General features: G+C 46.1%; 1 long non-coding RNA gene across 4 annotated transcripts in view; it reads left to right on the forward strand.

Moving 5' to 3' along the window:
• The first annotated feature begins 4,793 nt into the window (after positions 1-4,793).
• Positions 4,794-27,750, forward strand: part of LOC138105467 (uncharacterized) — a 57,021-nt gene continuing 34,064 nt past the window's right edge. For 2 of the 4 annotated variants that reach the window (XR_011148485.1, XR_011148484.1), the window contains exons 1-2: positions 4,794-12,664; positions 13,632-13,690. This is a non-coding gene — a long non-coding RNA (uncharacterized lncRNA). Of the gene's footprint in view, positions 12,665-13,631; positions 13,691-22,742; positions 22,987-23,225; positions 23,373-27,750 lie in introns of those variants that run through there. The other 2 variants (XR_011148483.1, XR_011148486.1) reach the window with 2 other exon arrangements.

A 27,750-nucleotide genomic window follows, 5' to 3' on the forward strand; every position in this document is an offset into this window, starting at 1 on the left:
CCATGTTCAGTGTGGTGAACTGTGTCAGCAGCCAAGAGATTGCTGGGGTGTGTTGGACTCTGTTTGCAAAGTCTGCAAGGAGATGGAAAAAGTCATTTTGTCTAGGGCACAGGAAGAAGAAAGAGGCATAAGGAGTAATGCCATGTGGATTTGTTTAATTCCCTTGAGGAAAACAAGGCATCTCTGCAACAACTTGATGATCTTGGAGGTATTTTTCAACCTTAATGATTCTATGATAGGAGAGCAGCAGGGAAATAAAAACTGAGATAAAGAAGAGATAAAAAACTGAGATAAAGAGAGAAAAACTGGCTCACCCCCTGGCAACCTTCTCTTGCATCTCTCCTTGCTGGGTCTCTTTACCACAAACGCAAGGAATAAAAAGGCAGGAAAAAAAAAAAGCCACGAGATGGGTTTTGAATGGATGCCAAGGTTGATTTAATTAGATGTATTGAATTCGTTAACTTCTGAACGACGTGGCTGTCACGCGGCGCAAGTGACGAGCTGCGAGTGGCGACGGCAGCGCAGCACCGACCTGCCAAAAGGCTCAGCAAAGCAGAAGGATTGACCTACTTCCCTCGGCTCCATGGAGAGCACAGGCGAGTACCCTCCGCTTGCTGTTGCTGTGCTCCCTGGAGGGCTGTGCATCCCTCTGTGCAGGGCAGAGCTCACTGGGCTGGGGGCTGCTGGGCAGCCCAGCATCACCCGTCATCTCCAGCACAAGCCCGGGGCTGGGTAAATGTCCGTGTGCCCTTGGGAGGCAGCTCATTCAAAGCAAGGGCTCCTGCTTTGTGTGCTGACTTCTGTCTTCTGGCTGACACTGATTTTCTGCTTCTCCCACCTATTGCACCCTTAAAAAAATACCAGTGTTCTCTGATAATGGAACGTAAGTGCTGTGGCAGCTGATAAGGGTGATAAAATCACCCATGCACACTGCCATGGCAACCTACAGCAATTGCTCTTCAGTCTTGCTTTGTGTCTGCTCTTTGGCTTGAGCACAGATGTGTGGGTTTGGTTGAGACTTGGCCTGGGAGTCACCCAAGCCTGGAAGATTTGTTTTCCATTACGAGCTCTGACATGGATGTGGAGCCACTGAGCAGCTCCTGGTCTTGCTTGCCACCCTCAGCATGGAACAGGGCATGCTTCCCCTTGTACTTTGCTGTGAGCCCTGGCAGTGCAAATTGCATCTTGAAAGATTTGTCAGTGCTGGGGAAGAGGCTTCCAAAAAAGAATTTTGTTTCCAAATGAATTCCATAATGGTTATCAAGAGGAACTGCTGGGTGTCTGCTCCCAGGTCTGCCATCGTGCAATGCATGCATAGATCCAGTGTGACCACAGGATCCTTTTGAGATCGGTGTGGTGCCTCCTGGACAGGTAACGTTCCAGCTAGAGGAGTTCCAACAACTGAGTGGCATTCTGATGTTCTACTCCTGGTACCAGCCATGAGCCGAACTCCACCCATTTGTTTGACAGTCCTCTCCATCTCTCGTTAGTGCAGATGCAAAAATATGTCCTGTCAAATTGTGTCTGTCAAGTGATGAGGAGAGAAAGTGGATTTCCTAAGCTTCCACCATGGAAGTGGTGCTCTTGTGATAGGGAATGTTCGCCAAGACCTTTGGAGCTAAAAGACACCAACAGAGATGTTTGTGAAGTGCACAAGTATAGAAATGCTGCATGAAGCCATGGTCTGGGTTGTGCTGAATATTGCTGTGTGACCAAATGAGATGCTGACGTGTAAGGGAAGCTTAGGCACACCATCAGCCTCCTCTGATTTTGTCAGTATTAACCCCAGATTGGTAACACCAGGCCAGGTAGTCACCCAGTATGGTGGGGAACTTGCTATTTCAGTGGGGAAATGAGACAAAGCAACATTGGGGAAGTTGTCTGAGGTCATGCAGAGAAGACAACTGGGATGTTGTTTCCCACCACCCAAGCTCTGGCCTTTTCCTCTTCTTCCCTCAAGTGTGGTTTCTTCTGGCCCTACAGCATCACTCAGCTGGAGGAGAGAAGGTTTGCTTGAGTGGAGAGATGAAAGAAAAAAACGTTATTCCATTGAGCAGTGTCAAGAAATTTTATGAGAAGAAGAAAAGGAGGACAGGTGGAAGGATTCCAGCTGTCTTCTTCTGCAGAGAAGAAATCTCTTTGTAGCATTGAGGCTGCTTTCAGGGTTCATGGTTCAGCTTTCAGGTTAGTTGTTGATGGTTAGGATGTTTTCATTTTGACTTCATCTGTTGACAAGGCAGTAAGAGCTCTGTGAGGACGCGTATCTCACCATCACATATGACTAATTGTATTGGGACAGCCGTGAGCACAATAACACTTCTGTTTTCTTCCAGAACAGCTCCATTACAGACTGCCTGGTAGCTGAGCCCCAGCAAGTGTTTTTGCAGTTTTGCTGATTGTGCAGCCCAGATAACCTGTGAGAGAGCAAACATGGAAAGTGTTGAATATTCAGCTCAAAAACCTTCAGCTCAGAAAACAGACGTGTTTCGCTGCTTGTCTGAACCGAGCTTTTAACCGCGTGTTGTCAGTGCTTTTCAGGAAACTCACCTTGTCTGGGACACATCATCTGGCAGCAAAGTGCTCCCATTTAGTGACAGCCATCAGGAGTTCTGCAAAGGCCAGGCCTCGTGGCTAGGCACTGTTGTCTTTGCAGCTTAGTTTTGTGTTTTACTTTCCCCATCTCCTTGGAGAGCAAAACTCAATCCATGCAAAACAGGTGCATTTTTAAACAAGATTTCTCTTAGTCTTGCACTCAAGAAACTGTCTCCAAAAAAGCCAGTGCATAGCAGAAGCTAGCAGAAGACTTTCTCTGGATGTTTGCTGCTGCTGATCCCGTTTGTGCAGGAGCCCAGGAGTTTTGGTGCAGTGTAAGAACTGAATTTAAACTTCTTTGCATTAAACTGGTTGCCCCTGCTCCTCAGGGTAACAGCTGTATTTTTGCATGAAAGCCACACTTGCATTCCTGAAGAAGTGTGTCGGCACAGATGAGCCTTTGACCTCAATATATCAGCTCAGTGGTCAACAGCCTTATGTAGAAAGAGCTTTGTGTGCAAGTCTTCCACTTGGTGAGTTTAATCTATGTATGGATTACAACAGAAAGTTCTCTACAAGAGGCTATGCAGGTTTAAAGCTGCTCTTGCCTTTGATGAAATCATTGCTTGCTTGTCAAGAAGGTTTGTGGTATTTGGAAGCTGCATTCATAGCATGCAGGAGGGCAGTCAGTCCAACATAGGGAGGTAGTAGAGATCTTTGTGACTCTTCCTCTGTCCGTTTTCCCTAGGAGGGAGGCCAGTTTTCCTGCCTGCAGCAAGGCATCCCTTCTGATTTAGGAGTGCAAGACTACTTCTGTCATGATGCCATCACAAGGCCATAGTTTCTGTCTGGGTGTTAGAGGAGTTAGTCAGTAGGAGAAGGATGACGTACCAGGAGGTAGTCAGTCAGTGCAGACCTTCTGAGGGCATTGACTTCTCACAGCAAATTCACTGAAGGTCCATTTCAGTCTTCTTTTCTCCTTGCTACGTTGGCTTTGTTGTTTGTTGTTGGAAGACAAGTTACATAAGGAGCTCTGGGCAACTGAATAGAGGAGTTGAGCTTGGGATGTGAACTTGGCAGCTGTGGACACCAAGGAGAAGACTGCTCTCCTGAAAGTATGAGGAATCTCTGGACACTGACAGAGGGTGCGTAGTATTAAGACTGAGATCTGCCCAGGGTGAGTGCTGCACAGATGCCTCTTGCAGGGGCTAATCCATGTGTCTGCAGCTCTTAAAAATAAGGATGTTGCCCGATGTCCCCTGTCCGCCTTGAGCTCCCGTTGGATGCCCTGCGGTGGGAAGAGCAGGCGTACTGGCTGCCAGTTCAGGTCTAAAAATGATGTCTGTGCAAAGTCCGTCCTTGTCTGGACTCCAAGGGGCTGCTGTGCACAAGGCCTTCACACAGTTTCCTTAACAGGCTCCTTTTCACTTTTTCCAGGGACTTGCACTGTGCTTCATTTCAGAGTGATCCAGTGAATTAACATATTGTTGCTGCTGCCTGGGTAATTGCATGCCCGGGGTCTGCTCTGCTCCAGCACAGTCTTCCCGGCTTCCCAGACAGAAAGCATCCTTCTCCTCAGGCAAACAAGGTTGCAAAGTATTGCCCTGAGGCCTAGCTCAGAGATTGAAGGAATGGGAGGGTGGAAAGAGGAGAGGGAGGCTGTTTCTGAAGGTATATCTGGCTTCAAGTGCTTACCTATCAACAAGGAGGTGGAGATGGGTTTTTTTAATCTTTATTTCTGTATGAAGGTACTAATTTTGACTGAAGCTGTGGTTTCTCTTGCTGATTTATGCAGACGTTGGTATGGGTGCAGTTACAGAAATTTAGTTTAGCACAAGTCACTATGAGGACTCAGAACTGCTTGAAATGAGCTGTCCTGGGTCACACAGGAATTTCAGCAGAAGTTGAAACTGAGTGGTCTGATACCCTCTTTTGTACTGAAAATAAAACTCTTTGAATAGGTAGGTGTAAAAATGCTTGCTGGTCTCACTTCCAAGTACCAAAAAAATCATATGTGGATAAACCCCTAGAGCCTCTAAGGCCCTGTGAGACAAGACCACATCTCAGAACATGTTGGCAAGCATATTATCAAAGCTGGACAGGTTTCTTAATGCGGATGCAAGTTTGCATTTTTGAAAGATGGTATTTGGTCAGGACTGACTTTTGGTGGGGAGCTAGCATCCCTTAGGCAAGGGGTCTTTTGGTCTCCAAAAAGAAGTGTGGTTATGTGTAATGTGAGGAGGGCAGCTTTACCTCCCAGCACAGCTTGGCTATCAAGCAGAGGCATGAGGAGGACAGGGAGCATCCAGACTCTGGGATAGCGGGGAGGAGGTTTATTTATGGCTCTGCCACTGACTTTCTTGGTGACCTGGGGTGAGAAGATGAACCTCTCCTTTTCCACCTCCTCCTTTCTGCCAACCCAATACATGTGACAGTCACCTTTTAGTTTGTATGGATCCTTCTGAGAAGCTGGAGCTCGGTAGTGTTGTCTGTAAGGTCCCTTTTCATCTTCTCAGTTGTGAACATTTCCTGTGTCCTAGCAAAATAAGCTATTTTGACTGAAAGCAAGACATTGCTCCCACACTCTTTGTGACACAAGGGACAGAGAAGATGGTATGGCCATGTTGACAGTGTAGCTGGATCATCCCACACTGGAGCTTTGCAGTTGGTGGGGCAGAGGGAAGGCATCTTGAGGCATCTCCATCCTGTGGAGCAGAGGCTGCTGCCTTGGGCAGTGTGGAGTACATGTATTGGCCTGTACATGGGGCTTAGGGAATCCTGCTTATTCTGGAACTGTGTGTGTGTACTTACACACATACACACGGAAGAAAGATGGCTGTGTGTGCGCTGCAGATGGGACATGGACAAAGGTTCCTTGGCCATTGATGCCCAAACTGAGATGAGCACTTGCATGTGGGTCACTGTGGGACTGCATGCAGCACTGGGGTTTGTCGTGTTCTGAGGGGAACATAAGGCACAGTGCCCAGGGATGCCTTCTGGGCCTTCATGGTCTTGGGATGTGGTTGTTTCTCCAACTCTTTCACTTGGGCGATATTGCGGTCCCTGAGCACTGAGTGATTCCCACCCTTTCCTCCAAAGCTTTTGCACTGGTGGCAGAGGCTAGAAGATGCCCTATAGGATAATATAGGCTGAAAGGGATCTTGGGTGGGTCAGCTGTGAGATCAGACCAGGTTGTTCATGACTTTGGTCAAGTCCTTCTTTATGTGAACCCATCTCTGTGTTCCCAGTCACCTCCCTGCAGATGCTGGGCCTGCTTCTGGATCCCTCAAAGCCACCTCTTGCCCTGGCTGAACAAGCCCAGCTCCCACAGCCTCTTCTCTTCAGGCAAGTCCACCAGTGCTCCTCCATTGCACTTGCTCTAGTTTGTCAGTGTGTTTCTTGTACATGTTTCTTGTACCAAAACTAGATGCAGTGTCTGTATGGGGTCTAATGAGTGCTGAGGTCTCCTGGCTGTTTCTGTTCCTGCCGCCCAGTATGCTGCTGGTCTTTGCTGCAGTTTCTTTCCTGAGGTCCAGTTGGCCTGTGGTCCTAACAACTGTCCCAGCCCTTGAGGAGTGGCAGAGCTGCTGGGGCATTGAGCTGTGCCTACATGGTTGCTTAAATAAGACCCCTGTACTGTGCTTGGAAAGCTTGAGTGTTTCACAGCAGCCAGGAGAGAAGAAGAATATCGAGGAGCCCTGGGGTGGCAAAGACTTCTTCTCCCTGCTGATGGTGTGGGCTCCCACAGGGAGAGGGACAGAGCCCAGACAGATGACCTGAGTTCTGCAGAAGCAAGCGAAGAGGTGTAGTGTTATAACTACCACTGTCTCACTTACTCATCTGGAAAGCAAGATTTTACTTGCTGCTGTGCTTCCCGTGGGGCTGTGACTGCTGATGGCCACGGAGAGCTGAGGTCCCGCAATAGCAGCGCACAGGGCTGTGGAACATAGCTCACTGTGCTCACTGGTGGCCTTGAACCATGACCCCTGGGAGCCCTGTGCAGAGGAATAGTATGGATCCATGTATATGTACCATACTCAGACAAAACTCTCTGATTCCATGCTGTGCTGCCAAGTTGGTGTGTGAGTTTCAAAGCAGCAACCTATATTCTTTAAGATCCAAGAGCCTTGGGAAAAGATCCATTTCTTATGCTGTACTAATTTAATAAATGCCTTTTTTTTTAGTGTAGAAAGGTAGCAATAAAAGACAAAAAGGCGAAAGGACAGAAAGACCTGTCCTTCTGAAGAAATACATGATTTCTGAAGAAAGAATACGATCATTTTAAAGGTTTTCTGCTTTTCCGTTCATGTTCTTTTCAGGAAATGAAACTGGCTATATATGGTATAGGAATGAATATCACAAGTCACTGTCAAGTTCATGAAGTGACCACATTGAAAAAGTGGTGAAAAATGGGTTCTTACTCGTGCCTTCCTAGCCCGTAGGAATCCTGGCTGTGGCTTGTGTCTGTAGTAGGGTGAAGATTTGCATTTTCAAGTTGGCGGTTTTCCTTTTTACTCTTCCACTTCCTACAAGCTAATTTGGTGCTGTGTTAATTGTGAATCTGGAATGCAAATCAACTCACCTGCTTGTTTTTTCTTTCATTTTCAGATTTTCTAACTATGGAAGCTCTCCTGAGGAGCTGCAAGCACTGCTGCCCCTGGGATGGGAAGCAGAGCAAGGAGTGAAGAAGAGCTGCAATGTGCCACTGCAAGTTGCTTTTGTGAGGAGAGGGGCTTTCTGGCATGTCATATGGTGCCAAAAGACATTTTACTCTTGGCAGCAAAAATCCTTATCCTTCTTGGTTTTTTTTTTTCCAGGACAGGTGATATTTCCTGTTAGAGATGCTTTGTATGCAAATCAAGGTGGTACAACAAGAAAAAAAGTCCTGAAAGCAATCACACTGATAAACTCAGCCCACTGGGGAATTCCTGCTTATCATTTATCTTTTATTTTTTCAGTTCTGTACAAGATACTTCTTTGCCTGTGTTTTCTTACTGTCTTTAATGTTTGTCCTGCCAGACCTCTTGCTTATGAACTACAGTGCTTGCATTTCGCAGGGCTCCATGTCAGTCTGCACAAACAAAAGGCAGTGAGTGCTGGAAATTGGGGTTAACAGTCCCTGTGTTTCAGCTTGATCTCACATTGATCTGGTACTTTCTGAAGTTCAAGCTAGACGTGAGCCTCACACTACAGATTGCCACATGCTTGTAGTGATGATCTACCTGGAAAGGTGATCCCAGAAACCTCAGGAAGGAAGAAAAGGAGATATAAAAAGGAAGAAGAAGCCAGCAAAAAGTTTACCTACTAACTTAAAAAGGAGCAGGATTTGACCTGAGGCACCTCAAGAGATGGTGTGGGCAGCACTGCAGTAATGCAGGGGCATGAGTTGATTGCCTCATTGCTCCAGCAAAGCAAACTCACATAGAATCACAGACTGGTTTGGGTGGGAAAGTACCTTAAAGATAGTCTAATTGAACCCCCTTGCCATGGGCAGGGACACCTTCTATTAGATCGGGTTGCTCAGGGCCCCTTCCAACTCTGCATGGAACACTTCCAGGGATGGGGCATCCACAGCCTCCCTGGGCATCTGCTCAGCCTGTGCCCTGTAGGTGCCCCTGTACGTGGATGGAGCTGATCAAAGCCTTGCCCTCACCAGGCTACCACCCTGCTGCCAGCTGCAGCATCACAGTGATGTTGCAACAGGTTGTGAGGGTGAAAAAAGACTCAGAAGCAGAAAAGGACATGTCAGAGAGCTGCAGAACTGCATTGCCAAAGAACATTCTCATGTGTGTCCAGAGATACCCACTGCAGTCCAGGTCTTGTTGAGTCATGCTGTGGTTGCTCTGGCCTTTGTGTGGGTAACAGTGATGATAATCATTGTGTGTGGTGTTGGGTTTTATTATTTGCTTTTTTCCTTAAATGTAAAATTAACAGTCAAATTGGCTTTGGTGAGGCAGCAAGCCTGGTGCAGCTTTTATCTATCCTGAACCTCGGGACAAAGGAGGGGAGGAAAATGTCTTGACCAGTTTGGCGGCCGTGCACGTAACGATCCTGGAGTTCAAAGCAAAGGGCACAACAGTCAGATACCCAAACCCGCCTGGGCTTCAGCGATAAGTCACATTTCAAAGTAAAAGGCAATCCTAAAGGGGCTCTGCTGAGTGCCTAAAGCCTCCAGTACTGAGTCTTCTTTAAAAGAGGATTTCATAAGGAGTAACATATGAACAGAAATGGCTCTTTTGTGGTTTTACACATTCCAAGCATGCCAGGACTGTCCCTGTCAAGGATGGGCAGTCTCTGGGGTTTTGGGTTCTTTTTCTTTTTTCCCCAAATATTTCCCACAAACTAGCAGCTGAAATGGTGAAAAATAAGAGAGAGTTGCAAAATCAACTACAGTAGCAGTAATGGAAACTGTGAGGCTTATACTTAATCTGGCTGTGGGGTTTCACTCCGTCTTCTGCGTTGTTGCACTGTGAGGATTGCTTCTTTTACCTGACCACTTCAGGATGGATGATTTGAAAGCGGAGGTTTAACTGTTGGTTGCCCAGGACCTCAAAAAACAGTGCTTTTTTTTTTCCAAAAGCAACATCTTTTCAACTGAACCACTGTTAAGTATGAATTCCTTCAGTGTCAGTGCAGTTATATGGCCCTACAGCATCTTTACATTATGATTTCTGCAGGTCTGTGTGTACAGAAATGGGGCCCAAGTGTTCTGCTTCACGTGCACTTTTGTTTCACACATCTTGTGCCAGTTTGGATTGCACTCGTACACTTAACACAGAATTTTAATTGATGTAAGAGTTTCAAGGCACAAAATTGTGGTGCCTAAAGTAAAGAAGAGCACCTTAGCTCTGCCTTAAAACAGTCGGAAGTTTCACATACAATAAAACACTAGATGGTTTGTGTAGACCTGCCCTGTTAGATGAGTGCCTAATTCATCAGCCTACATGTCCTGTTCTTCTCCACATGGGTACTGCTCCTGTTGCCATAGTTCTGTGTCTGGTTTAGGCAGCAGGACCTCATGGACAGCTGGGAAAGCCACGGCCAGAGGTGTTACTGCTATCACCTCACAAAAAGTATGGCTGTAGCAACGTGCAATTAAGCCTCAGCCCCCCCGAGACACCCTCCACAAGCACTCAGTGCCTTCACTGGCAGCACATGCTGACCATAGCCAACTCAGCACCTTCACAAGCTGGAGCTGCACCTTTACCTGCTCTGCAGGTGAGATTAATCCCTCTGGGTGGGGAGCAGAAAATGGAGTCAGGCTCATCCCAGCAGAGTCTGAACCATGGAATAGATATCCATCCTGACAATGCATTTTCAGCCTGAATTTGGCCAGAGCACAAATGCAGACAGAGGGTGAGAAAGCATCTCTTTGAAAGTGGCAATAAAAGAGACACTGTTGGAATGAACCATCTGGCCTGGTTTTATTAAATGTGAATATGGTTACTTTGTGGAGCAGGAACTGGAGTGGATTTAGGAGATGGTGCCTGAAGCCCCCTCCCATCCTCCAACACAGGCTGATGTTACAGGGGAGTCTCAAGGCTGTTGCCTGGGTTCTTGTGGGTCTGTGGGTGGAGGAACTTCATCACCAGGGTTGTCATGAAATGCTGCACTTACAAGATAGAAGGAAGAAGTACTTGTGTTAATTCTGTGCTCAACATAAATATTTTTTCATCTTAGAGGAGTCTGGGCTAGTAGCCTTCTGGACTGCTGCCATTTTGGGTTTGTTTCCTTAAGAAAGGAAAAAAAAAACTTTTCTTTTCCCCATCAGTGCTACCAACCACAGACATTTGGAAACAAAAAGTCAGAAGGGGTGTTCAGCAGTGAGGTGTCTTTTTACTAGGCCGATCTTTCAGGGGTTGGTTTTGAAGTGGATGTTGTTCTGTCCACTCCAGGTCTATGCTGTGGAAATATTTATTGTTGTGAAATTGTAGCAAGCCTTATAAGTGTCAGGAAAAACTACTTTTGTAACTGAACTAACGTGCTTTCCTTACAAGTCACACAGGTGTACACTTGGCATTTTTTTGTTCTGTTTTGTACCAAAATAACTTTTCCACTGTTACCTGGAGTGGGAAAATGAGTGGACCTTGAATTGTATTTTAATGTTGATTTCATCCATTTAGTCACAGCAGAAGGGTGCATAGAGATGCTCTGTTATTCTTCTTTTTCTGTGTACTTGCTTAGTCTTTTGTGCCTCAGAATCTGTGTTTTCCCTCTTTTTGATGGTTTGAGAGTTTTGACAGAGAAGGTAAAAATGCTTAAAAATTTTAATGTCCTTGGGAAGGCTACAGAAAGTTATGCAATGGTAAAGAGATGCAGGCAACCTGTGGAAGAGCCAGTTTTTGACAGCATGGGAAGTGGTTAGTGCCTCATTGGACGTCCTCACATCAAAGGTGGACAGTGGGCTGGTTGAGATACTCTGTTTGAACCACAAATTGCTGGGCTTCAGGCAGAAATCACTGTATGAAATTCTGTGGTCTTTATTAGGCAGGTGGACACACAAAATAATTTTGCTGGTTTCTGTCAGCTCTTAGAATTTATGAATCACATAGTCAGGGTGTTCTGGGAGGTTTTTTGAGTTTCCATGAAAAGTTTGCCTTGGTAGCATGCAGACAACAAAACCTGTCTGTTCTCTTGTCCTTTCATCATGCTGTGTTGCTTTTGAATTGTTCCAGAAGGAGGATGAAATTGGGCTTGTTATTTAAATTTCAGTATGGGTGGCCAAAGCAACTCTACCTTGGTTATCATGGGCGTCCAGTGACCACAGGAATGGATGGTGCCTAATGCCAGCTCTGATTTAACAAACACCTGAGGACCAACTCATCACTGCAGCATAGCCCATGGGAACTGTGTGCCATGGGATCCTGCAGCAGGGCAGTGTCAGGGAATATCACCTCACACTCTTTAGTAGTAAGGATGTATTCAGTCCTTGTAGGCTGGAATCTGATTAAATAGCACAGTGTGGGGAGAAAACCAACAACCCCACACTCATTTATGGCAGTTGAATGTGTGTAGTTGGGAACAAAGAATTCAGGTTCTGTCTATAGTGTGTGGGAGCCCATCTGGGGAGGACAGTGTCAGGGAGAGTCCATGGGATCCTCGTGTGTAATCATGTGAAAGCAAGCTCATGATGGAGCTGTGGGGCAGAAAGGAGCCCTGCAACTCTGGAGAGCAGGTAGAAGCAGGGACTTTCATGACTTTGTCCTTTTAAAGGGAGACACACTGCCTGGTGTCTGTACTTGAAGAAGGGAGGGGAAGTGCCAGGAAGAATTCATGGAAAGCCACAGATGATTTGGGTTTGCCAAACGAGAACTCCAGGCTTGAGGAGCGCAGTGTATTTGGTTAATGGGGATGAAGGCTGGCAAGGGGGTGACTTGATTGCCACATCTAGGGGAAGAAAGTTTTCGTCAGCAGGTTTGGGGTGAGGAGGAACCTGTAGAATTTCTATGTCCTTTTCCAGATTCTAGAGGAAAGGGCAATGTCTCTCTAGCATTGCAGGTTTAGTCAAAAACACTGGGCTTATTATGTAGAGGTCCTGGGTGAAAGGGACTGATGTGCAGTGTAGTGAAGGCAGGATGCATTTGGGTCTTTCTGCCTTTATGCTCCGAGCTCTGGTGCTCCCCAGCACCTTCTTCCCTCAAAGAAGGGAAGCACCTTCTACCCCTCCCTGGGGTAGGACAGTTCTGCTGGCCATAGTGTGAACTATCAGGACAAAACGCTCTGGAGCCATCTCATCTTAAGACGGGTGTCTAAGATAACTGGGTTTTCCTCTGATAATGGCTGTTGTCCTCCAGCAGCTGTGTGGGAGACCAGAAATCTGGCTGAGATGTGGACTCCTGTGCTTTGGATGTCTGAAGCCATGTGAGGTGAACCCCCCTCTCAGTGCCTGCGTGCGTGATGAGTTACTGGAACAAAGCACCTAACGAAGAACCGTCTGACACCACTGAGATGAAAATAATATGGAAACTTTAATCAGCTCTCCACAGCTGAGCAGTCCCTGGGGGTCCTGTACCAAATCTGACCCACTTGCTGAACCCCAGCTGTGCAGCACTGGGCACTCCTCTGCCTGCCTTCAGAAGAATGAAAGGACAGCAATCTAAAAAGAGACAAGCACAGGGGACAGCAATCATTGGTAAGTCTTTAATAAGAAAGAATTGGGGTATTTTGTTCATTATTAAAAGCAAACACACCTTCTGCAGCATTCTTTTTTGTGAAGTGCTGAGAAAGGAGGGAGGTATTGGCAGAAAGGAGGGAGATGTTCGCAGAGGTTTATTTTCAGCCTGATCAAATGTTTTCCTAGTTCTTTCCCTGCACCCCAACTCATCCCATCCCAGTCTTTCCAGCCATGCCATGTTGGGAAGCAGCTGTGAGCTCATCCTCAGGGCTGAGTTCCAGCATGGTAACTGTCCTGTGGTACTCCATCCCAGGCTGTAGCCTGCTTTGCAGGGATGGAGGGAGGGCTCTTGCCACTGGTAAGGAGCAGCATGACTCTTTTGCCAGATGTCCCAGTTTGCTGGCAGGATTGTCTGACATGAAGGCTCCTCATGAGCCCAGCCTCCCATCCCTAAGCTCCACAGAGATGTGACCACTTTGCCATGGCTTCAGATTAGGGCATCTGCGTGGGTAAAGCATCAGTGGGTAAAAATCAAATCCAGAACCTCTGGGCTTTGAGAGGATGATAGCAGTGGAGTATTTGCAGCAAACCATATCCCCCTTCCAGGAAGATGTTGCTCAGATGATTCCCATGTGCTCCTCAAAAAAGTTGCTGAGCTGCCAGACAAGCAGCAAGCTTTCCTCTTCCTGTGTGTACCCGCCCTGCCAGCTGCAGCCCTTGCTGGACCTTGGGAGGATGCAAGGCTCTGGCACTCACTGGCCTGACTCCCCAGGCAGAGCGATGCTCCAGGGCCTTTGAAGGGCTGTCCAGCATAGTGAGGACAAGCCACCTCCTCCCTGGACACAAACCACATTGATTTGCTGGTGTTTTTTCTTGTTTTTTCTTTTGGCTGGCTGAATAGCTGAAGTACAAACCTCTTTCACCTATTTGACATTAATTCACTAATGGATGGCAGAAGGTTTCATGTTTGTTTTTTAACTCACAGGGTGATGATGAAATTATAAACCTCACATCTGTGATGTATCTTGGAACCATCTGAAAAATGTGAGTTTTTACAGAGACATGGAATGCTGGGGGTTGTGGAATAAACTTTTTTAATCCCTGAATTTTATTCTAAGTTTTGAATGAATCAGATGTGTTTCATGGGACTGAAAAAGCTGTGATTTTTCTCCTTTTCTTCCTTCAGTGTTGGGTTTGGTGGGTTTTTTTAGGGGGGGGGTTGGTTGGTTGGTTAGGTTTTTTTTTTTGTAATCAACACATTTACTCAGTCCACAAGTTAAGTAAGTGGTTTCTCATCAACAAGTTGATGTCAAAGGCAAAGTGAGGATGAGGAGAGGCCAGACATTGGGTCTTAGTTATCTCCAATTTTTTCCTTTTTATTTAAGCTTCAGCAAAATAGCAATTGTTTCATTTTGACCCACTTTCAAATCACATTAGGGAATGAATATAGAATGGGAAGGGTAATCATGTGAACTTCAAAAATGCAGCAGGTCAGGGACGGGAGAGACCAGCAGCAATCCTGCTCTGACTGCCGAGACTTGGGTGTTTTAGTGTATCCTACCATATTTTCTGTGTCACCAGTAACAAATGTCCAGTGACTGGAAGGGGATAAGGAAGAAGGAGCCCCCAGCACTCCTCTCCCTCTTTGCCTTGGCTCACTTTCAGGTGACAGCAGTGTGCATCTCACAGTCACTGCAGCTGCATCAAGCACTTAGTTCTTGTGTAGAGCCCATCAGTGCAGGCAGACAGAGTGTGCCTGCTCTGGTCCCAGAGCTCTGGAGCCTGCCATCAGTGCCAAGGCTGAGCACAAAAACCTCGCCCAGAGGGAGGGTACATCACCTGCAGTTAGCAGCAGGGAGCTCAGTTGCAATGCTGCCAGGAACCACCGAGCTCATCCGCACCTCTCCTGGCTTGTGGCAGGACTTGGGCATTCCCAGCTTTGGCCTTACAGCAGAAGCTGCAGTGCTTTTTCTTCCATGAGTCCCTGATTTTTTTCTGGCACTTGCCAGGTGTAGGGAAGGGTGATCTTGGCGTTGCATCTCCTGAGACCTTCTTCATTGTTACCCTCAGCCAGTGCCTAGGAAACATGAGCTGGTTATCTATGAAAAAGAACAATTTTTGAATGAATGATACGTGGGAATATTCCAGTCCCTGCCTGTCTGCTGTTCTCACTGTGAGATTGAGGCACTGCATCTGTCTTCTGTTCTTATCCCCATTTTGATGATAGGAAACAGGCTGGCTGAGCAGCTACAGAAAAGGTAGCAAACCCAAGAGATGTGGGATGCTGATAGAACTCGCCAGTGTTTGGAGTGATGCTGCTGGGAGTGCCCAGCCTGGGGTGAGCATGGCAGTGACACCCTTGGAGTGGCTCTTTCCTGCCTGCCTAGGACCTTGCAGCCTGAGGATATGCGATACTACCAAAATTTAGCACTGTCTCAGCCAGGTCAACAAAGAAACAGCATTCTCTGCTCTTAATTGGAGGGAGGTATGGCTTTGCTTGGCTTCTTGAGAGCTGCCTAGAGTTTGTGCACAACTCCATATCCAAAGCCTCCCTTTTCCTGGTGCCTGACCACCAGGTGACAAGCAGAGGTACAAAATCCCTGTCCCCAGCCATCTGCAGAGAGAGAAGTTACCCAGGGACCAGCCCTGGCATTGCTCCCTGAAGCTCGTGGAAGTACTACTGCTTCCAGATGTCCTGCCTGTCCCCTGCTTGTCTGGTCATGTTTATTAACCTCTGCAGCAGATTGGGATTGGGAATCAAAGGGATAAAGCACAGTTTGGGGTCTGTGAATGGTTGCAGAAACCTGGGGCAGGGAGATGGGAGCAAGGAGTGATAATGTGCTAAGCCACTGCAGGTGCTGGATCAACAGAGGATGAAACAGCCCCTCGCTGCCCTCCCACCAGCAGGCTCTCACAGGGATGTGCATTCAAACAGCAGAGACCCGGGGGGGGGGGGGATTTCCTCCTGTCTTTTGGCACCTCCTCTTGTCCTGGTTGGCAGCCATCATTGGATGTGTTGCCTAATGCCAAACTTATTCATAGATGCCTAATCCTCTGCAGCCAACCAGCTCGGTGTCGAGGACTTCCTTCCATGAGCCAGATATGTCAGTACCATTATACATGTGGCTTTTGAGTGACTTGTGCAAGGCCGGGCAGCAAGCTTGTGGCTGAGCAGGTGTTGAAAACCAGCTCTCCCAAGCTTCCAGTTGGCAGTCTTTCCACCAGGAAATCCTTCATTTAACTTTCCACCACAGCAGATGGGGTTGCATCAACATAGGAGGGAAGTCTCCATGCGCTTGTGCATCTCTTCCCGTCCTTCTTCACCTCCCCACACTTCTCCCTGAAGGCACCTTCTCTCAAGGTAAAGAAATACTGCTCAGTGTCCAGGAGAGAGCAGAAAGGGAGCTGGATTGCCTCTGGCACCATGCACTGAAGAAAAGAATGGGATCGTTTTGGGCAAGGTTCAAGGCAGGTCATGCAAGTTTGCAAACAGCTCCTGCAGGGCTCCATCACCAGCTCTTATCCATGAGAGCCTGTCAGGTGTAGCAGCAGGTTTCTGTGCCACCCCTCACATCTCTCTCCTTCAAAGTGAGAACAGACTGCCCTGGAACAGGGTGACCTTCGGCATAATTATTTCTGCTTTTTTCCCCCCAAGTCAGGGGCACCCGAGTGAAAGCTGAGGAAAGCTAAAGTAACCTCAGCTTTTTGTCAGATTTCCTTGCAGCAGTGACAGGGCTGTTGTTCTGCTCTTGGCATTAAGTAAGAAATCGGTGTTACCATGGGAGCAAACTCCCAAACAGGTGGTGATCACACACATATTAACCTGAAGTAGTGCAGGAGGCACCAAGTCCCCCTGCAGATCCGCCAAGGGTAGAGGAGATCTCATTACTCTTTGTTTGTGCTCAGAGTGTGGCTGTCCAGAGGATGGTGCCCAAACAGATAAGGCTCTGGGCACAGATGTCCGGTTTGATTATTCCTTTCCTTTTACAACAAACCATATGGTACTACGGGCAGCACAGATATCTGGCAATCAGAATTCCTGGGCTCCCTCCCTGACTCCACCATTCACTCATTTAATTTTCAGAGTGGTTTTCATGCATCAGCAAAACTTGCTGCCTTGAACCTCCCCACCCCCTTAAAACAAGAGCTCCCCCACATCACTGGAGGTGCTTTTAAATGTAGTCACCATGTCTTGCTTTGCTATCGCAAAATTAGGTGCACTTAATGCTTGTAAACTACTTTGCAACCAACAGATAAAAAGGCACTACAGACAGGTTGCTAATCAGTTTGATTAAGTAAAGCACCTAAAGTTTGCCACTGCTGCTGGAGGATTGCAGGCTGATCCATCTATAACCCACAGGAGTAAGATGAATTAGGCATGATAAGGATTGTTTGGTTTCTGGTCTGTCAACCAGTGAATGAAATGACTCGGTGTTTATATGCCTGGTCACAGAGAAAAGTTTCTTGCGATTGGAAATGATTAGGCACACTGATTAATGCTTCCAGTGCTCTTTGATCCAGAACTGCCAGTTGGAATGAGTCTTGCTGCACAGAGACATCCCAACTGCCTGGTAGTGAAAGTGCAGGGGGTGGAAAATTGACTGAAAAAATGCGGGTGGGGATGGGAAGGCTCTGCTGTAAGATACGCTCTTTTTCCATCGGGCTCCAGGCTTGCATTCTTTGAACCATCCTCTTATTCCTGGAAGTCAAGGCGGTTTGTAACTCGTATTGTGCTTGTCAGGTTTATTCATTTTAAAGAAAATTTTCAGGAAGATTGCCAAGTTTTCTAAACCTCCAGCACTGATAAGGACCTCAGGGTCTGCTAAGTTAATAAGAAAACATCCCAGGTCCAAGAAAAGCTTTAAAATACAGCACTTTCTGAGTAGTGTCAACTCTTGTGAAACTGTTGTTTCTCTCAGTGTGAAGGTGGCATCCCCTTGTGATGGATGTTCCTTCTTTAAGCCATAGGATTTCCCATTTTTAATCCTCAGTTAGGATATGCCCCTTTTATCATAGGTGAAATATTTGAAATAGTTTCCTGTGACAGGACACCGGAAGATTTGCTTGGGTAAGAGGTGGATTCCCCACCATTTCTTACCATTCCCACACAAGCACACCGTTTGTCTTCATTATTTTGTGTCTCCTTCATGCCTTGGGTTCTGTGGATGAACCTTGAACCAGCTGGGGGACATGAACAGGGCTGCATTGCCCATGAACATGGTTGCATTGCCCACTACATTTTCTTTACAGCCAGGACTACACTGTTTGTCATGCTCAGTGTCACACCTATCCATCCACACTTGGTCCTTCTAGGGTGACATCCTCTTTTGTGTGATTTGTGTATATCAGGATGAGATTTTTATAAAAATCAAGCATAACTTTTTAGCAGGTGGTGAATGGTTACTCAAAAGAGCTGTAGAAAGTTAGGAGTGAAGACTCTAAAGTGCCTGGATGTACCATGGAGCTGAATTGCAGGTCTCCACGCTCAGGGGCATTAAGCCATTCCCAAATCACTATCTGCTCACTGTTTTAGTAGAGCCCCCAGATCCATAGCAATTTATCTCAAAATGCTTCTACTGCAAGCCCAGGTGGTTCAGCAGCTACAGCTGCTTTTGTTCAGGGAAGAGAGGATGCAGGAGCTGGGGCTGCCCCCTCCTCAGGCTGTCCAAGGACATCCCTGCTGCTCATGGCCAGCTCCGTGCTGGCCACCTTTGTGAGCCCTGCCTGTGAACCCTGCCTGAGCACTAAGCATTCTGGCCATCCCATATTTCTCTTTGCTTGTGTTCTCTTTGCTTGTGTTGCTGAAGACTCTGATTTTATGAAACATCAGAAAACTTTTGAAATACTGGAAGTGTTCAGGAGCTGAGAAACCACTGGATGAAAACCGGTGCCAACTGAGGGTGTAGATCAGTGTAAGGAGGAAACTGTAACACTTTTAAAGCAAAACTTCAGTTTCTTTGGGTATATCTACTTTTTCCATGTTTTACCAAGCACAAGAACTGACAACTTCCTCTTTGACGTGGGAGGCCCATGTCCCATCTTCCACTTGAGTCAGTCGCCTGCAGGGACCCCTGGCCAGACACCTTCCCACCACCCTTTCATATATCCAGAGATTATCTGTGCCTTCCCTGTACTCATAGACCTGGGACCACAGCTGGTCCCCATACAAAGCCTCTGATCTCTGATAGTGCATGAACTCACCCCAAGCTAGGCTGGCAACTTTGGGATTTCTCTCCTTTGCTCAGCTGCTTTCACAAAATGCATTGAAATCTTAACATCTTTCAGTTCTCTGACATGTTTGGTTCCTTCCAGCCAATGTATTCAGCAGAGGGAGGATGGATAGACAGTGAACTCCTGGATCTTGTTATGTGGGAAACTGGTATAAATATGAGCATACATCAGTTTCCTGCCTTTGTGAAGCTGTGCTTCATGCCTGTTTTCAAGCCTATATTGTCTTCCTGTGCATGGTCTGAATCAGTTAATACCTAATTGCAGATAATTTTTATAAAAATAGGTGCCTCCTCAGCCTATTTTCTAATTTCCAGGTGGCTCCATGGTGGCTGCTTGGCTGCTGCCTGCCCTGCTGCTAATGTTCCTGCTTTCCTCCCCAGCCTCCCCAGTGTGGCTGCCCTGGCATGTTGCTGGGACAGGGAGCAGTGACGCAGGGTCTCCTGGAAGCCTGTGGATGGGGCCAAGTAAAACACAGCTGGGCATCATCCCAAGTACCTCAAAGACTCCTGCACCGAGTAAGTTCCCATTGTCTCAGACATCTCATTGTACTTAATAGCGACAGAGGTGTCTGTACCACCCTCATTTACAGCAAGCTACTGTCTGGGGCCAGGAAAGGGAGGAGTTTGGGGTTAGACATGCCTCCAGCTCCTCAGGGTAGGTATTGCTGCTTATCAGAAACAATTTTGGAGAGGTATTTCAGGTGTGGCTTCCGTGATGGAGGCAATTTCACAGTGGTGGAAGCCATCCCAGAGGTGTGTGACAGCACTTGGTGGCCCCAACACCTCCCCAGCCACATGCCTCTGGCACTGCTCCAGCTCACTGCCATCCTGCTTCCTGCCTTGCTTGCCTGCCACATGCAGGACAAGAAAATGTTGGCGTGACTGATAAACCCATCCTGCTTATCATGTCCATCTCGGTATGGATCCTAGCAGGGAGACAGTGGGTGGGATGGTGAGTTTAAAGGTGCCTAGCCAAAAATTAGACAGCTCAATCATTTGCCTTGTTATTGCTACCATAGTTAACCCTTTGGCTGCTGGCCCTGGACTAGAGTATCTGTGAGGCTCTGTTGATCTCCTGGGCTCGTGGCTCAAGCCATGATGGGTGTTTCTGGTAGGCTGAGACCTTTGGTCGCAGCCAGTTTTGCCTTTACTGGTAGCAGTTGCCTTTTTTTCCTCTCTTTCATGAGAGGTTGCTGCTCCCAGTCAGAGGCTGGGCCATGCATGCCTGACCATGCCCATGAGGTGAAGGGCAGGGCTCATGCTTCAGGCTGGCGTGATGTGGAGCATGAAACAAAACCGTAGTTGGGGAGGCATGCCCAGCAAGAAGCATGAGACTCACAGCCCCTCTGGGCAGGGTTAGACTGGGCAGACACCTGGCAGAGAGAGTGTCTGCCAGGTGTCCAGGTTAGGGTGCAACCTAGGGCATTAAAAGTCTGGGTATGTGAGAGCTGGAGCTGCTGTCTGAGTTAGTGAGAGATCTTAAAGATCTTTGTATGTTGGACATTCATGGAAAAAAATTGCTGTTGGATCCTTACTGCTTTCTGCTCCAAATTGAAAAGCTCAGGACAATTCTTTCCCTGACATAAATACATAGCAAAGTGTCTATTGAGAAGATAATGGAAGGAATCACAGAAAATAGAGACAAGACTATGTTAGAAGGGACCTCATAAGACTATCTGATCCAACTTTCCATTAAAAACAGGGCCTTAGATTAGGTTATTTGAGGCCCAATCAACTCACGTCTTTATTATTTCTAGTGAGAAAGATTCCACTCTCTTCAGGCAACTGATCCTAATGTTTAGTTGCTCTCACAGAAAAGAATTTTTTTAATATTCAGGAACTTCCCTAGAAGCCACTTGTGCCCATTGCTTCTTCTCCTGTCATAGTGCATCCTCATGAAGAGATGCGCCTCCTCCAGAACTACTTTTTAGATACTGGAAGGCAGTGATTTTTTTCCCCATGCTAAGCCTTCCCTGCTCAAGTCTGAGCAAGCACAGTTCATTCAGTTGTAAAGTTCTCCAGTTCCCTCATCTTTCTGGTCCCCTCTGGACCATCTCCAGGCTTTCAATGTCTCTTGAACTGGGAAGAGAGAAACTGGACAGTGTGTTCCAGGTGCTGAGCAGAGTAGAAAAATCACATCTCTTCATCTACCAGCAATAGTGTCACTAATTCAGCCCAGGATGCTGTTGCCCTTCATTGCTGCCAGGATACTTGGCTGGCTCATGTTCATCTTGCTGTCTGCCAAGACACCCTGTGCCTTTTCAGCAGAGCAGCTATCCAGCCAGCCAGCACCCAGCTGGTGCTCCTGCTTGGGATTATTCCACCCCAGGTTCAGGACTTGACATTTATCTCTGCTGAACCTCATGGTAAACTTCATTCTTGCTGGCCAAATCTCAACAACCTGTTGAGGTCTCTATATAGTGACTTTTTCTTCCAGCACTGCTACCTCTTCACCCAACTTAGGCTCATCCTCAAATTTGAAGAGTGCATTCAAGTCTACCTTCCAGACCACTTGTAAGTCTGAATTGCATTGACTCCAGAAGAAATTAATTTGTGCCCAGATGCCAGCATGACTTTGAGCCTTTTAATTTTGAGCCTCTGAACTGAACAGTTTAGTCAGTTTGTCAGCTGTTTTGTGTTTCAGCTGCCCAGTCCATATTTTATTGACTTGTTATAAAGGATTTTGAGGAAGGCTGTGTCAAACACTGTGAAAATCGAGTTGATGATGATATCCACTACTTTCCTTTCATCCACTGAGCATGTTGTTTGGTCAAGCGGGATTGACCCTTCAGTTTGTCCATGTTGGCTTTTAGCAGTCAGGTTCTTGAAATGTGTTTGCGTGGAAATAGCTTTTGTAGGGACCTGTTCCATAGTTCTCTCAGGGATTGAAACAAGGTCTGCAGTTTCCTGGACCTTCCTTCTTGTAGAAAGACATAGTGTTCTTGTAGGCCCTTTTTGTCGGTAGACATAGTGTTCTTCAACAGTCTTTAGACTGGAAGACATCTCTCCACACAAAGCTGTTTACTCTTTGTTTTTCACTTCCCCTGCATGGGGAAATAATGTGCTTGACCCCAGACAAATGGCTTAAAGCACTATGAATGTCAGCATGCAAGGAATAGAAGATCCTTGTGTGTATTGATACCAGTACAAATTAGTTAAACAGAACAAAATCTGAGCTGGAAAGGACAATGGTTCATGGTGGCATTTGGTCATCACCTGAATTCTGAAGATGCTCTTGTTGATGGTAAAATAATCCTATCTGCAGATCTAGGTGAACTAAAGTGCAGTTCTGTGTAGCTTGAGCAATCATTAATATTACTCTTGGAAGTTTAATCTAGCAGGGACCCGTCTTTGGTCTTGCATGCATTCAACAGTCAGGGTTTTGGCCTCTCTGCCAGTATCTGGAAGCCAGGTCTCTCTAAGGAGTGAGCTTGGTTTCAATGGACTGTTGTGATATTGCATGGAGCTGTCTGGTACCATAATGGGGTCCTTAGAGTTGTCACTTCCTGAGATGCAGTTAGAGTTCTTTTAGGTGAAAGGTATGTGTGAAGTTTGCACAGACCAGAGCAGTAAGTGTCCTAGTTTTGGACTTACATTGATATCAATAATTATATATGTCAATATACAGATTGTTTAGTCGATGCAGTTACTTGGCATGATTACCCCAGATATACAACAACATACACTCTCAGGCTTGTACACTTCTTTCATGTTCCAAAACAAGATATAAATCTTAAGCTTGGACTATCCAGTTTTGAAATATTAGGAGTTACCCAGTGATACCATAGTAGTTGCGTTGGAACCTGAATTTTGCATTTTAATAATCACCACATTAAGTAGGAAATATCTTCTCTCTCCTTCCAAAGGATGGGTTTTTCTGCTCCAGCTCAACATCTGACTAAGTCCTTCACATATCAGTTGTTGGTGCTCACAGCTTGGCTTCTTGAGAAGAGCAAGAGGAGGATAGCAAGGGCTGACTTGGAAGCTGTAGAAAGACCGGGGAAGTTCATGTGAGGCTTCTGAATGGGACTATCCTCCTAGGCAGTGATTTGTTGACATTCAGCTGCACAGGGGTGTCCTTCTTCCGCACCTATGGATTCAAATTTTAAGGTATAATTGTAATTACAGTTGTAATTGTAAGGCAATTGACATGACATTGTTTAGCACTGTTATTAATATTCACAGAGCAGGTGGCTATATGTCTTCCCTTTAGGGGAGTGGAAACCTGGCATCCACCCAGGCTCTGTTAATGCTAATCCCAAGTTATTTCAAGATACTAAGGAAAGTGTTCTTTATTCTTCATTTTTCTGTTCTGTTTTCTTTTTTTTTTTTTTTTTTCTCCTTACTAGGATTACCAATTTGTGGTCTGTCTGGAAAGGGTCAATAGAAAACAAGATTCCATTGGAACATTGAAACATGTCATTGCAACACCCCTGGTCAGTATTATGGATGTATACTGTCAGCTGAGTTTAAATAAACATGCAGAATGCCTGGTTTTGGACGAGCAAGAAGTGGCAGCTGTTTGCTCCAGTGTTTCCCCCATGCTGTGGGCTACCTGCTGGCTTTGCAGAGGTGGAACAGTTTGGGGTGTCATTTGCTTGAAGCCCTTTGTCATGCCTTCCCACCAGCCCTCACTCCCTCTGTCTGGCTGCTTGCAGGTTTTCAGTGAAAGGCCCTGTTCACACACGCGGCAACTCAAATTATCTCTAAATAAACCAGTATATGTGAAGGGTAATTCATGAGCACTTCCAGCACGATGATAAATGGCAGGCAGTACAAGGTGGCCCCTCAGGCATGTGTCTCAATCAAGTTGTGCAAAGATGCTGTAGAAGGGTGTGGAAACATGACCTTAAAATAAGAGCTGTGTCTTTTGGAGCTTTAGAGACCAGATTGTAAGTGACAGACATGCAGTATTTGATCTGTCACCTCTTGTCTAATATTTTATTTCCAGAACTTGACAGATACTTCAGGTTCTACCCCCTCTTCCTCCCCATGTGCCTACCAGTCTGCTTCCTGGAGAAACAACAGTCACTTTAGCCCTTAAAAGACACCTTAGACAGCCAGATGTGATAAATAATAACAATAAAGTCTAAGAGTTTATGTGCTGACCAGCTGTTTTCTAGCCCTTGCTGACAAAATTCTTGAAGTGCAGTTGAGCTTTGTCTTAGCAGACACCATTCTTCTGTGATGACCAAGAGAGAGGAAAAGTCTTCAAATGCAAGAGCTATAGGAGGTTGTGGCCAGGTTTATCCCAGCAGGCTAAATAGGGACAAGGCATAACTCTGAGCACTGCTGTATACCTGTCCGTTCTGTCAGCTGTTATCACGGCTCCAGCCCCTGCTAGAGCTTCTTCAGACAATGCCTGGGCACCATCTGGGGAGGCACACTGGCCAGAGGCCATCACCAGTAGTAATTAGGCTGCAGGCACCTTGTTCTGGGGATGTGAAAGGACTTGGCTGGCTGGATACGAGCTGCTGGGCAGGTGGTTCCAGTGCCAAGGGATGGAACCAACGTGTCTTACTCACATGTATGGACAAGATGAAGGTTTTGGAATACGAGAGCCTCAGTGGTGAGGTACAGCAGATGTGAATTTTGCAATTTCTATTAAACTTTCAAGTACTGCTTTCAGATACTGTATCTCTTGAAAATCCTATGTTTGCTGAGTTTCTATTATTGCTTTCATATGGCAAGGAAGGGAGGAAACCCTTGGACTTCAGATAGTAGACATAAAATAATGTGAAAGAAACATTAAATGACTGGGGAGGAGTTTTGTTCTTGTCTATAAAGTATAGGAGATTCTTAGATTGCTGCTGATACAATTAAAAAGTGTGCTGTATCTTTCTATTTGTGAGAAGAGGAAGAAGGCACAGAAGGAAAGACAGCTCAAGAATAGGGGTATATTAAACACAAATGGTATGCAACCTGATGTTCAGTGTCTTGCTTGTCACATAATAGTGTCTATGCTATGTCCGTACACATCTGTACCAGTGTCTGTTTTATTATTAGGAATAAAAAAAGGCATCCACTGTAGTCAAACCAGTCATGCTTGTTGAAAAAATGACTGGTTTTCTGCCCTTAAAATTCCAGCTAAAATTGATCTGATTCAGTGCTGGAAAGCTCATCCTGCATAAACCAGCAGTCCTGGAATCCACCACACATGAATTATAGATGAAATGTATTTTTGCCCATTATGTCAATGCATTGCTTGTACTGGGGAACCTAAAATTGAACACAATGTTCCAGATGCAATTTCACAAGTGTCAGATAAATGGGAATTAAAACTTCTTTCAACTTACACAGTTGTTTTACCATAGTAAGTAGCCTGGTTGGCTAGCCAAGAGATCAACAAGCACTCTGTTTGTCCACACTGATGTGATAGGTTATCTCCAGAGGAGCTGGCATGTCTTTGGCTAAGGCACTAAGCTTAGAAATGTGTCTGACTTGAAAAGTAGGAGGTGGACTTTGGTCCTGCCTGTTTGTACACATTGGGGTATCTTCGTGTCCTGTTAAAATGGACTCCATGAGCATTAGGCGCTTGGTCTAAACAAAGAAGGAGGCAACACGGATTATTTTGGTATCTCGGCTTAGTGTGTAGGATGGTCCTTTCTCTGTCATCAATGTTCTTTGTACCTATTTCTGTATCCATCCAGTCTTTTGTATCTTGTGCTTTTTAACACAACTAGACCTGAAGGGACATGAGACCTTGCTGACGTGCCATGCCATATCTGAGCTGCTCTAGTTGGTGCAGCTGCCTAAGTGTTTGCAACATGTTTGCAGCATGTTAATGTGAAGAACCATGTGAATAAATGAGTAGCCCCAAAGTGCTGAAAATGAACGCTTTGTGATGGATTGAGGGACTGGGGGAAAAATGTCCCCCTCCTCGCCCTGCATCCTCTCATCCCCCTTCCTTTCAATATGCTCACCAAGGCGGGTGAAGGGGATCCTGGGGGGGGGGGGTACAAAGGTCTTGTCACGTTCCCAAGGTCTGAAGTCAGTTGACAAAATGTGCACTGAGCAACCCGAGAGCCTCTCCGCTCAGGCTGGGAGGTCTGAGCACTGCCAAAAGCTTCTGGCCCCCTCTCCCAGCCTGATGCTTTGAAAGAATATCGTTGGCTCCATGACACTGCGGGTCTGTTGACTTGTGTTTGTGTGTTTGTGCTTGGATGTGTGCAACTCAAAAGCAGGTCTGAGGTTAAGTAAAGCCCCTTGCTTGGTGGGGAACCTTGATCAGCATGTCACAGAACGTGACAATTTCCATAATGGTTTTTAAAAAATGTGTACAGGGTTAGCTGCCAGCTTCCAGGGAGGGATATGTGTAACCACTTGAAATATTCAACTTGTGGGCTCTGCCATCTTCTCCACAGCAGTTTTGAAGACTTTGTTTGATTTCTCTATGCCAGCCAGCTAGTGTACCATTTATCTGACATCTTTGAGTGTTGTGCGGCTTACTGAAGGGTTTTTCATGTCAGAGGCTTAATATAGGCTTTAGTGTTTTGGGTTTTTTCCTAGTGTTCTAACTGAAAAAGAATTGTTGCTTTTTAAAAATTTCTTTCTCTATTTATGTCTCTCTTTATGGGCAGATATTTAATACTTCTGAAAATTTACTCCTTTTATCATGTCTTAATTCAGGCATCTAAAACCACGGCCCACTTTGAATGTAGGCCAAACAGCCCTACCATGACATGACATGGTCTTCTCTTGGTTGGGCACACAACTTAACTCAGGACAGATGGGTTTGGAGGTGAGGGTGATAAAAAGATACCTAGGCTGCAAGGGTATAACAAAGTTTTGTCCTGTGTGCATCAGTTGTGACATACTCTTATGTCCCTCCAAGACACTGGGTTTTGCCCTTTATGAAAGGCCTGTATAAGCATGAAATGCAGGAAATAAAAAGAAGATTGAGAATAATTTTGCAGTCATTATGGGCTTTTATTTCAAGAACAATGTGACTACTGGGGTCAGTAATAATAACCAGAGTAGGCCTACCTTTCACAGACACTCATAAACAAGTGTTGGGGTACTTACATGAAAAGAGGAATACTTAAGATGCACAAAGGAATATTTTATTAGATAGGCAGAAATCCAGAATGATGCCATGACCTGCCTACCACCTTCTAAGGTCACAGTCACCTCTTCTGCCAATGCTGTAGTAATTTGCCCCCAATCTCATTTGCTACATCCTTTCCACTAATATACTTCTGCTACACATCTTGAAAAAGTTTAGTGTTAAACTGGTTCTCCCATCCCCACTGGAGGTCAGTGCAAATGAGAAATGAGAATCAGTTAAAAGCCCTATGACAACAACTATTTTTGGCTTAGCCCTGATAGGACAACAACTCCGTTGTTCTGCTCTGGCATTGTCAGTGTGACTCATCTGTAGAGGACTTTCTGGCCCATTTTCTTTAAAAATGTGCTCTATCCAGAGAACTGTCTGGGACTTTCTAAAACTGGAAACACTGAAAAAGAGCAGCTTGCCCGTTTTTTGGGTGTTGGTTAACCCTTTCTATACCACCTGACCTCAAAAGGTAGAATATATGCTGTTTTATGCAGGAAGGTGTTTTCAACCAGAAGCATGTTTTTAGAGATTTTTTTTCCTTCTGGTGGAGGGGGATTATGGAGAGGTTAGGTTTTAAGGCTGTCATGGTGACTGAACTCAGGTCTCCTCAGAGACTTGAATAGCTGGGTGGCTACTTCAGTGTGGGAAGAATGGGCAAGACTGGATGATTCCATTCTGAACCTCATCTGGCCTCTTGTGGTACCTGCAAACCTTGGGTTTCGGAGGATTTTCCTGGTCTTTGGGATTCCCAAAGCATGAGGACTGCTGCCGAGCTTTGTGGGTGCCACCACTGACAGAAATGTGATGCTCAGCAGAGA

The sequence above is a fragment of the Aphelocoma coerulescens genome, chromosome 2 (genome assembly GCF_041296385.1).
Source record: "Aphelocoma coerulescens isolate FSJ_1873_10779 chromosome 2, UR_Acoe_1.0, whole genome shotgun sequence".
Taxonomy (NCBI): Eukaryota; Metazoa; Chordata; class Aves; order Passeriformes; family Corvidae; genus Aphelocoma; species Aphelocoma coerulescens.